The sequence below is a fragment of the Macaca thibetana genome, chromosome 3, assembly GCF_024542745.1.
Source record: "Macaca thibetana thibetana isolate TM-01 chromosome 3, ASM2454274v1, whole genome shotgun sequence".
Lineage (NCBI taxonomy): Eukaryota > Metazoa > Chordata > Mammalia > Primates > Cercopithecidae > Macaca > Macaca thibetana.
Window position 1 is genome coordinate 96,694,057 of NC_065580.1, and position 12,555 is coordinate 96,706,611.

The following is a 12,555-nucleotide window of genomic DNA, read 5'->3' on the forward strand; positions in this document are numbered from 1 at the left end:
GATCAAGGCAATGGTGCACGACTGTTCTCCCAGCTACTTGGGAGGCTGAGGTGGGAGCATTGCGTGAGCCCAGAGATTGGAAACTGCAGTGAGCTATAATCACACCACTGCACTCCAGCCTGTGCAAGAGAGTGAGACCCTGTCTCTAAAAAAAGAAAATAGAAAAGAAAATCACCAATTGGCAACCACCATAATAGTAATAAATGATTCAGACAAGAATCACCAATAAATCCTGAAATTTATGGACAAAAATTGGATGAGGAACAGGACATTTATATAGTCTAAAGTAGCTCATCATGAAAATAATCTGATTATTAATAGTACAAAATACTGTTTCACTTAACAGTGATGAAAAAAGAAAGACATTATCTAAACCAATGGATAAAAAGTTGGCATCACAACTGGACATGGTGGCTCATGCCTGTAATCCCAGCACTTTGGGAGGCTGAGGCGGGGAGATCACCTGAGGTCAGGAGTTCCAGACCAGCCTGGCTAACATGGTGAAACCCCGCCTCTGCTAAAAATGCAAAAATTAGCCGGACATGGTGGCAGTCGTCTGTAATCCCAGCTACTCATGCCGCTGAGGCAGGAGAATCACTTGAACTCCAGAGGCGGAGGTTGCAGTGAGCCAAGATCGTGCCACTGCACTCCAGCCTGGGCAACAAGAGTGAGACTCCGTCTCAAAAAAAAAAAAAAAAGTTAGCAGTAATGGGACAAATTGCCATGTGCTTTCTGATGTGTGGCAGGAAAACCTATCACTGTGTGTTTTTCACCAAAAATGCATAGATTAAATCTAATTATAAGAAAGTATCAGGTAAGCCTAAATTTCAGAACAATCTACAGTGTAACTAGACTGTTCTTTTTAAAAATGTCAAGGTCCTGAAAGACATGAAAGTCCGAGGAACTGTGCCAGATTGGAAACACTAAAGAGGCAGAATAAGTACATGCAATTCAACCTTGGATTGGACCCTAGACCTATAAATGACATCATTAGGATGACTGGTGAAATTTGAATGAGCTCTGTGGATAAATGAAAATATAGTATCTATGTTAGTTTCTTTATTTTGTGGATATTACGTGGTTATGTAGGAGAGTGGTTTTCATTTTAGGAAATATGCACTGAAAGTATTACGGGGTAATGGAACTTCATATCCGCAATTTATTCTCAAAATGTTAAGAAAAATAGAGTCTGGGCGCAGTTGCTCATGCCTGTAATCCTAGTACTTTGAGAGGCCAAGGTGGGAGGATAGCTTGAACCCAGAAGTTCAAGACCATCCTAGGAAACAGAGTGAGACCCCATCTCTATTTTAAAAAGAGAGAGAGAGAGAAGTGTGTGGCCAGGCACAGTGGCTCACACCTGTAATCCCAGCACTTTGGGAGGCTGAGGTGGGTGGATCATCTGAGGTCGGGAGTTCGAGACCAGCCTGACCAACATGGAGAAACGTAGTTTCTATACAAAATTAGCCGGGCATGGTGGCACATGCCTGTAATCCCAGCTACCCGGGAGGCAGGAGAATCTCTTGAACCCAGGAGGCAAAGGTTGTGGTGAGCCGAGATCGCGCCATTGCACTCCAGCCTGGGCAATAAGAGCAAAACTCCATCTCAAAAAAAAAAAAAAGCATCTGTGTGTGTATGTGGTGAGAGAGAGAGAGACAGAATAATAAGACAAATGTGATAGAACGTCAATAATTGGGTCATCTGAATGAAAGTTTTATGGGAATTCTTTGTGGTGTACTTGTAAGTTTTCTATAAGCTGAAATTATTTAAAAATAAAAAAATAAGACAGTGTTTAAAAATAAACCACCATGCCTACAAGAAAATTTTTCTAACCTTTCAAGGAACAGATAATTCCAATTTAATACAAGGCTTCCAAAGGATATAAAAAGAAGAAACATTCCTCAATTTAGTCTATGAGGCTAGTGAAATCTTGATACCTAGAGTAGATACAGATAATGTAAAAAATGAAACAGACTAATCCCCCTTATAAACATAGGTGTGAAACTAAACAAAATATTAGTTTTTGTTTAGTTTCAAAACTGAATGCAACAAAACATAGAAAAGATACTACCACTTAAGTTCACTTTATCCCTGCAATATATTTCATCTAACACTAAAAATGTTTGTAAATGTAATTTATTACATTAATAGATTAAAGAAAAAAACCACATATTCTCAATAGTTGTAGGAAAAGTGTTTATGGAAAAACCCTTAGCAAACCAAGAATAGAGAGCACCATTCTTGGTAACCAAATAAAGACTATCTACAAAAACCTATAGTAAACATCATTCTTAGTAAAACATTAGAGAAACATTAGACAATTTCTCTTTAAAAACCAGGATCAAGAAGAGGACACTTACTGTTCTCATTTCTGGAGCTTGTAGCCATTGCAATAAGACAAGAAAGGGAGGGAGGAAGGAAAGGAGAGGAGAAGGAGAGAAGGGAGGTGGGCAGGTATTAGGAGTGAAAAGGAAGAAACAAAACGGGTTTTATTCAGAGATGATATAAATGTTTGCATAGAAAACTCAAAATCCTTTAGACAAATTATTATAATTAATAAGCTTATTAAGATAGCTGGATATAAAGTCAATATACAAAATTTAATTACATTTAGATTCATCAGCCTGAAAGAAAATATAATATCTCAAATGATACCAGTAACGGTAGCAAAATAGAGAACCTACTAATAAATTTAATAAAAGACGTGCAAGAAATTAAAGGAGACCTAAATAAATGCAGAGTTAGTCATGAGCCAGGTTCCTGGATAGAGAGATAGAATCTTTAAAAATATGCTTTAAGAGCATAAACTTGATGGTTGACAAGTTATTTATCTGACTTATCTGCAAAATGGAGGTAATAATAGCACTTACCTCACAGGGCTGTTATGAGTGTTACAAGACAATACGTACAAGAGGGATTAGAACAATGCCTGCCATGTAGGAAAGTTGTCTGGCACCATGCAGTGATCTTGGAATCAGAAGCCACACACAGCAGGGCAAAAAAATCAAAGCCTGGTTCCCTGAACAATACTGCAGTGACCACCTCTCAGTTTTTATGTGAGAGTGAAATACACTTTTTTTTTTTTTTTTTTTTAAAGACAGAGTCTTTCTCTGTTGCCCAGACTGGAGTGCAATGGTATGATCACTGCAGCCTCAAACTCCTTGGCTCAAGGGATCCTCCCACCCAAGCCTCCCAAGTAGCTGGGACTACATGCACGCATCATGCTGCCTGGCTAAATTTTGTATTTTCTCGTAGCGACCGAGTCTCTTTATGTTGCCTGGTCTTGAGCTCCTGGGCTCCAGTGATCTTCTTGCCTTGGCCTCACAAAATGCTGGGATTGTAGGCATGAGCCACCATGCCCGGTCCAAACGCTTTTTCTTTTTTTTGAGATGGAGTCTTGCTTTGTTGCCCAAGTTGGAGTGCAGTGGCACAATCTTGGACAGAGATTGCAACCTCCACCTCCCAGGTTCAAGCAATTCTCCCACCTCAGCCTCCCCAGTACCTGGGATTACAGGCGCCTGCCACCATGCCTGGCTAATTTTTGTATTTTTAGTAGAGACAGTGTTTCAACATGTTAGCCAGACTGGTCTCGAACTCCTGACCTCAAGTGATCCGCCTGCCTTGGCCTCCTAAAGTGCTGGAATTACAGGTGTGAGTCACCACACCTGGCCTCCAAATGCATTCTTTTTTTTTGAGACAGACTCTCACTGTGTCACTCAGGCTGGAGTGCAATGGTGTGGTATCAGCTCACTGCAACCTCCGCCTCCTGGGTTCAAGCTATTCTCCTGTCTCAGCCTCCTGAGTAGCTGGGACTATAGGTGTGTGCCACCACACCTGGCTAATTTTTGTATTTTTGGTAGAGATGGGGTTTCACTATGTTGGCCAGGCTGGTCTCAAACTCCTGACCTTGTGATCCTCATGCCTCAGACTCCCAAAGTGCTGGGATTACAGGCATGAGCCACTGTGCCTGGTCCCAAATGCATTCTTGAAGGTCATACTTCCTTTCTGTTGATGTTTCACACCTAGCTTAATCTCAGTGGAGGGTTTTGGAAGCCAAAGCTAGGAGATGCAATATTTCTGATTTTTGCTTGAATGGGAGAAAAAGGAGGGGAAGAAAAAGACAAAGGGGAAGGAAAAAAGAATATGAATTGATCCTTTAAAATATTATCCTGCCGCCGGGCGCGGTGGCTCAAGCCTGTAATCCCAGCACTTTGGGAGGCCGAGACGGGCGGATCACAAGGTCAGGAGATCGAGACCATCCTGGCTAACCTGGTGAAACCCCGTCTCTACTAAAAATACAAAAAAACTAGCCGGGCGAGGTGGCGGGCGCCTGTAGTCCCAGCTACTCGGGAGGCTGAGGCAGGAGAATGGCGTAAACCCGGGAGGTGGAGCTTGCAGTGAGCTGAGATCCGGCCACTGCACTCCAGCCTGGGCGACAGAGCGAGACTCCGTCTCAAAAAAAAAAAAAAAAAAAAAAAAAAAAATTATCCTGCCACAGTGGTTCATTCCACCTCAAGCTTAGAGTCGGGAGGCCAGTTCCTGCCTCTAAATGAATTCAGCAGCCCCAGCTCTCACTTTGGTGTGTGGTCCTTCTCGACGAAGAGAGTCAAACTCTGTAAAATATTTTAAGAGATTTATTCTGAGCCAAATACGAATAACATGACCCATGATATAGCCCTCAAGAGGTCCTGTAACATGTTCCCAACGTGGTTGGGCACAGCTTGGTTTTATACGTTTCAGGGAAGCATGAGACATCAATCAAATACTCAAGAAATACATTGGTTTTGTTCAGAAAGGTGGGACAACTCAAAGCTGGGGGCTTCCAGGCTATAGGTAAATTTAAACATTTTCTGGTTGACAATTGCTTGAGTTTGTTTAAAGACCTGGGATTGATAGAAAGGAATGTTCAGGATAAGATATTGTGGAGACCAAGTTTTATTGTGCAGAGGAAGCTCTCAGATAGCAGACTTCAAAGAGAGAGAGCAGGTTGTAAAATGTCTCTTTCTTTTTTTTCTGAGACAGAGTCTTGCTCTGTCACCCAGGCCAGAGTGCAGTGGTGCCATCTTGGCTCACTGAAACCTCCGCCTCCCAGGTTCAAGCGATTCTCCTGTCTCAGCCTCCTGAGTAGCTGGGATTACAGGCGCACACTGCCATGCCCGGGTAATTTTTTGTATTTTAGTAGAGATGGGCTTTCATCGTGTTGCCCAGGCTGGTCTCAAACTCCTGAGCTCAGGCAATCTGCCCGCCTCAGCCTCCCAAAGTGCTGAGATTACAGGTGGCACCCAGTCATAAAATGTTTCTTTGAATTGGACCTAAAAGGGTCCCTGGCTCTTAGTTGATTATCTCCTGGATCTGCGAAGGAAGAAAGGAAAACAAAGGGGAAAGAGGATTCTCTATAGAATGTGGATTTTTCCCACAAGAGACTTTGCAAGGCAATTTCAAGGTATGGCAAAGAAATATATTTTGGAGTTAAATATTTTCATTTTCTTCCTTGTCTCATAATGTTATGCCAGAGTCAGATTGGAAAGTAAGCCACGACATACAGGATTAAATAAAACCCAGCTGATGAGAATTTATGGTTTGTAGGGCATGACTCCCTAGACCCTTAGATAGGAATTTGGGCAAGATTAAAAAATCAGAGCTTAGGCCTCAGTCCCTGCGCTTGGCCAAAAAGCATTCCATAGAATGCATGTGCAGGCCAGCGAAACAGCAGCAGGTCCCACAGTGCTAGGAAGGCTCATTCCTAGCGTTGTCTGATTTGGCGATCTGGCAGGGACCCACGGTGCTATGAAGTCGTGTTCCTAGAGTTCTCTGATTTGATGGTAATAATTTTAAATATTAGTGATTTGGATCATGGTGGGAGGATATGGCCTAACCCAATGTAATAGCCAATTGTTTAAGGGGTGAGATGGAGTCAGGCTTGGGGTTTAGTCTAAAAAATTCTGGATCAGATCTATTTTCTGAGTGATCATGATCCGGGTCTTTAAATTTGCCTTTTCCTTCTGCTATATCTGCCATAACATTTACAAGAAATGTCTAATGTTAATACAGTGACAAATATAAAGATAGTGAAGATTTGGACATTCAAGGTTATAGGTAGAATCAGAGGGCAGTAAACAATCGAATCAGCCAGAAGAAAACCCCTGTGCATCATCATATTCTTTGATCAGACTCACAGTGTGTTTACTGTCCTTATCAAGGGTTATTTGGACCTTGTGATAAATCTTACTTGAAAATTATGGGACCAAAATTAAATTACAATTTAATAAATGTAGTCTCTCTTCCGGCCCACTTATCTCCATAGGTATAGCATCCTGAAGAGGGTATAAATTAAATGCAAGAAATGCCTGGTCCTCAGTGTCTAAATTGTTAAAGACTTGTTAACAGTAGACAAACCTCTTTTTCCCACCACTTCGTATTGCACCATATACTGGTATTTGGGAGAGAAAAGGTTTTGTCACAGGAGAAGTCATATAATTCCACAGTGTCAGTTTTTCCTCTGCAGGACTCCCTATGGCTGAGGGCTTCAAGAGTCAAAAGACTTATAGCCAATTAATTGTTCCAGGCCAGATAGGAATGAATGTGGACAGGCATTCATTACTTCCTAAAATTATTTTAAGTTAAAAAATCCCAGTACTTTGGGAGACCGAGGTGGGTGGCTCATGAGGTCAGGAGTTTGAGACCAGCCTGGCCAAGATGGTGAAACCCCGTCTCTACTAAAAATACAAAAATTAGGCTGGGTGCGGTGGCTCACGCCTGTAATCCCAGCATTTTGGGAGGCTGAGGCAGGCAGATCACGAGGTCAGGAGATCAAGACCATCCTGGCTAACATGGTGAAGCCCCGTCTCTACTAAAAATACAAAAAATTAGCTGGGCGTGGTGGTGGGCACCTGTAGTCCCACCTATTCGGGAGGCTGAGGCAGGAGAATGGCGTGAACCTGGGTGAGCTTGCAGTGAGCCGAGATCGTGCCACTGCATTCCAGCCTGGGCGACAGAGCGAGACTCCGTCTCAAAAAAAAAAAAAAAAAGCCAGGCGCAGTAGCAGGCGCCTGTAATCCCAGCTACTCATGAGGACGAGGCAGGAGAATCACTTGAACCCAGGAGGCGGAGGTTGCAGTGAGCCAAGATTGCGCCATTGCACTCCAGCCTGGGTGACACAGCGAGACTCCATCCTCCCTCCCAAAGAGAGAGAAAAAAGCCAGCATTAAGCCAAAATGCAGTTACAAGACCAACTTATTTTTAACTTCTGTGTGTTGAGCTACTGTAAGCTTGGTTTATGTTACAGACGTATAGCAATTAGCAATACAAAACATAAGCACTGTTCTGAAAAATTATTAAAAATGTATATATGTGTATAGCTATATTTATCTTCACAACTTATAATTGGGAGTATCATGCCCAGGAGGCTTTGTTACAAGGTATTTTACCCCATTAGTAAAGATATTTCTAAAATTTTATAGTAAGCAGAAAATTTTTGTGGTTGGGGTGTATGCAAAAGTGACACATAATAGTTTAGAAGGCAACTAAACTTGTTTTACCAGTTGTTTAGGAATTTTTTGTACCCCCTTCTTGATTTGGAAGTTTGATCTTCTCCTAATTTTATCCCTCAAACCTGGCTCTTGCAATCTTACGTGCCCACCTCTTTCCTCTGAGATAGTCCTGGGCCTAGAGGGAGGCAGCTTGTATAGTTTTTTTTGTTTTTGAGACAGAGTCTCACTCTGTCGCCCAGGCTGGAGTGCAGTGGCGTGATCTCGGCTCGCTGCAACCTCCACCTCCTGGGTTCAAACGATTCTCCTGCCTCAGCCTCTCGAGTAGCTGGAATTACACATGCATGCCACCACGCCTGGCTAATTTTTCGTATTTTTAGTAGAGACGGGGTTTCGCCATGTTAGCCAGGATGGTATCTATCTCCTCACCTTGTGATCCGCCCGCCTCAGCCTCCCAAAGTGCTGGGATTACAGGCGTGAGTCACCGTGCCTGGCTGTCTTCAGTTTTATAATACTAGAAAGGGGAACATCCCTTAGTTACATATAGCACCCACTTTCATAAGACATTTAGGTAAAAGGGGTTACAACTACCTTACATAAAGCTCGTTTAAACATCTTACATTTTATAATTCTATTAACCCGTATGTGTTTATATTCTGGTCCCAGGAAGCCTTTTTTAATCTCCAGTCCATTTTACCTTTTCTGGTGAAAAGGGTTTGGTTTCCCAGCAGGGAGTCGCATCTGTAAGACCTATGAGGGAGAGCAGATTTGATAAGGCAAACAGACCTATGATTCTGTGGGAGGGGCACCATGAAAAAAGGGCTTCCTTAACCTCCAAATTTACCATGACCTGGGTAACAGACATACTAAGTTGGAGGATATCCCAGTTATCATAAAGTTAGTCCAACAAAGCTTGCATAAGAAACATATTAGCTGCTTCATCTGCAGTACTTCACTTGGTATTTTATTAGGGAGAGTTAGGCAGTCCCCTTCTCAGGGCAAAACAGACTTTATAATGGCATTATCTGGCCCACTAGGCTGATTGCTTTTTCAGGAATAACTCCCTGTGCATTTGGATCACAGATACTCAGTGATTGTTCAGTAATGAGCTGTGGGTTCTGCATTAATCCAAACAAGCTCTTAAATTCTGCAGCATTTAAAATTAAGAATTCTGTGGCCTGGCGGGGTGGCTCACACCTGTAATCCCAGCACTTTGAGAGGCCAGGTGGGCAGACCATGAGGTCAGGAGTTCCAAACCAGCCTGGCCAACATGGAGAAACCTCATCTCTACTAAAAATACAAAAATTAGCCGGGCATGGTGGCGCATGCCTGTAATCCCAGCTATTCCGGAGGCTGAGGCAGAAGAATTGCTTGAACCTGGGAGGCAGAGGTTGCAGTGAGCCAAGATCATGCCATTGCACTCTAGCCTGGGCGACAAGAGCAAGACTCCGTCTCGAAATAAATAACATAACATAAATAATTTTGTCCCTAAGTGGTTTTTGTTTTTGTTTTATTTACTTATTTATTTTTGAGACAGAGCCTTGCTCCGTTGCCCAGGCTGGAATGCAGTGGCTGGGTCTAGGCTCACTGCAAGCTCCGCCCCGCCGGGGTTCACACCATTCTCCTGCCTCAGCCTCCCGTGTAGCTGGGACTACAGGCGCCCGCCACCACGCCCGGCTAATTTTTTGTATTTTTAGTAGAGAAGGGGTTTCACTGTTTTAGCCAGGGTGGTCTTGATCTCTTGACCTCGTGATCCGCCCGCCTCAGCCTTCCAAAGTACTGGGATTACGGGTGTGAGCCACCGCGCCCGGTCCCTTAAAGTAGTTATTTTTACAATCCACTGTAGTAAAGATTTTTTTTTAAAAGAAGCTGAGTGATACCAATCTACAAAATGGAACAATTCCTTTACATTACACCCTTTGGTTTTAAAGTTACTTGGTTTTGCCCTTTCCCCATATCGACTGTTTTCTTGGATAATCATAGGACTCAGAGTTTTGTTGCCTTGGCTTTTTAAAACGTTTATTTGAATTTATTTAGTTTATCTGCATAATTTCCTTCGTTAGAAATCAACTAAACAACTTTTTTTTCTTTTTTTTAAATCTAAGACGGAGTTTCCCTCTTGTTGCCCAGGATAGAGTGCAATGGCGCAATGTGGGCTCACTGCAACCTCCATCTCCCAGGATCAACTGGTTCTCCTGCCTCAGCCTCTCTGAGTAGCTGGAATTACAGGCATGCGCCACCACCACGCCTGGCTAATTTTTTGTATATTTAGCAGAGACAGGGTTTTGCTATGTTGGCTAGGCTGGTCTCAAATTCCTGACCTCAGGTGATCCGCCTGCCTTGGCTTCCCAAAGTGCTGGGATTACAGATGTATAAAGCAACTCTTAAGTAGTTTTCTTAACCAAAAAGACACTTACTTTTTTTTTTTTTTTTTTTTTGAGAATTGACATCTTTGTGTTTATAAAATTTTAACAAAAGCATATTTTATGCTCCATTCTTTTAACTTTTAGTAACCCAGATTTCCAGTAGGGAAACAAGTCTTAACATGACTTTAAGATGTTAAATTACTGGGGAGAGTTCTGAGATTAAGTTTATCAAATTTATTTTATCAATTATTACCAAGGTTATGTAAATTAAAAGGCATCTGAGCTAGCTTTTACCAATGTGATAAGCACTTAAATTTTTAAAATTACTTTATTAGAGCTCTTTCATGTAGCTGGGAAGTGAAATATCACTTCCACACGACACATAAAGATAGAGATAGGCACGCAGAATAAAAGGCATGTTCAAAAGATACTTTATTTGCCTGTTTTCAAAACAATTTTTCTCCCTTGCTTTAGATAATTAGTAAAAGTTACAGGAGCCAACAAAAGGTGAAGAATACAACCATCATTCAAGGCCTTTTCAAAAGTGAAAGAGTAGCACTTTTAAAATATCAATCTGAAGAATGTTAAAGAAACAGATTATAGACCCGGCGCGGTGGCTCCCAGCACTTTGGGAGTCAGGAGATCGAGACCATCCTGGCTAACATGGTAAAACCCCGTCTCTACTAAATATACAAAAAAAATTAGCCGGGCGAGGTGGCGGGTGCCTGTAGTCCCCGCTACTCGGGAGGCTGAGGCAGGAGAATGGCGTAAACCCGGGAGGCGGAGCTTGCAGTGAGCCGAGATCCGGCCACTGCACTCCAGCCTAGGCGACAGAGTGAGACTCCATCTCAAAAAAAAAAAAAAAAAGAAAAAGAAAAAAAAAAAAACAGATTACAGAATTTAAAAATTTAAATACTTCTTGTATTAAAAATAAGTCAATATTTGTAATAAAAGCTTGTTTTAACCAGTTATTTAGTTTTGTGTTAGTGCATTTTTTAATATTAAAGACCTATTTCTAGAAAGATTATTATGGTTTCTTTTTAATTACATCCAACTGAATTATATAACCCCTTTAAAAAATTCATTTTACTAACCTTACTATGACTTACATAGTTCATTTACAACGTGTTTAGACTGTTTTGTCATATATAGCCCTCTTTCTTGTACAACCCCATCATTTTTATTTTAGGACAAAAATTTACCACGCAAGATTGTTTCTTATATAAAGTTACTTTCCTTTTTTTTTTTTTTAACCAAAAATACCTCTTTATATCTTTAACTTTCTTTATATCTCTTATTTGCTGATTCTTTTACCTTGTTTTACACATAACCCTTATATAAGCCTTGAATTAGACAAAGATATTTTGCCTTTAATAAATTCTTAAATTTATTTTAAGAATTCTTTAATTATTAATAAGTTATTTAATTCTTAAATTGGAATTGCCCAGATACTTAATATCAATTAATAACCTTAGATCCTAAATTATGACGAGTTTGTTCCATTACATTTTCCTGATTAATTTAGTAATTTAGCTAGATGATTTACAAAAAATTATGATAGCCAATATTTAAAGTTATTTTTCTATTAACCATTTTTATAGCTGTGAATTTCAGGTATTTACTTAAGTAATAAAACTTATGATTAGTTTTAAGGGTATTTGTAACAATATCTCAGTATTCAGCTGTTTTCATTTCAGTCAACAATCCTAAGCATATACAAGCAAAGATCATTCTGTCTTGGGCTGAATTTTATAGTTTATAAACCTTATGGCAAATCTTATAGTATTCTGCAGGAATAAACATGAAACTACTTATCAATAAATGCAAACAAAATGCTAACAATTCTGAAGACATTGCTGATATTATTTTACCAATAATTTAAAAGCCGCCTTATTTAGTAAAGGTTTCACTTATGTCATGTGAACTTGCATTTGACTAGACTTCTTTTTTTGTGTGTCTGATTTAAGCACTTTTTGTTTGTTTGTTTGTTTGTTTGTTTTGAGACGGAGTCTTGCTCAGGTTGGAGTGCAATGGCGCGATCTCGGCTCACTGCATTAAGTGCTTTTTTAAAAAGCCAATTAATTAGAGCTCTTTATATATTTTTAGTAGTGAGAATATTGTGTACACACAAATATATAGATGTATTAGACATGCCAATAGAAGCACATCGTATAGACTCATAAAAACGTCCCTTTTTTCCCCGTTTTTAGAAATCTTACCCCAGGCAATTGTCAGCTAAGTAGCCTTAGATTTGCATATTAAGGGCAACTCAGGTGAAAACCAGATAGCAATATTTACATCATAAGGTACAAAGAGAAAGTCTGGAAAGTCTGGTGCTAGAGGGAAATTGAAACGGATTTAGACCGGGTGCGGTAGCTCAGGCCTGTAATCCCAACATTTTGGGAGGCCAAGGTGTGTGGATCACCTGAGGTCTGATGTTTGAGAGCAGCCTGGCCAATATGGTAAAACTCCATATCTTCTAAAATACAGAAATTAGCCGGGTGTGGTGGCGGGCACCTGTAATCCCGGCTACTAAGGAGGCTGAGGCACAAGAATCGCTTGAACCCAGGAGACAGAGGTTGCAGTGAGCCAAGATCACACAACTGCACACTCCAGCCTGGGCAACAGAGTGAGACTTGGTCTCAAAAAAATAAAAACAAAAAACACAACAGATTCAATTGTCAATTGAGCATAAAATTATGGAA

General features: G+C 40.9%; 1 protein-coding gene and 1 pseudogene across 1 annotated transcript in view; both read left to right on the forward strand.

The window, feature by feature from the left end:
• Nucleotides 1-12,555, forward strand: part of SNX10 (sorting nexin 10) — a 197,447-nt gene that overhangs the window by 57,772 nt on the left and 127,120 nt on the right. The gene's annotated exons all lie outside the window — the stretch shown is intronic.
• Nucleotides 1-12,555, forward strand: part of LOC126950865 (60S ribosomal protein L23-like) — a 37,607-nt pseudogene that overhangs the window by 769 nt on the left and 24,283 nt on the right.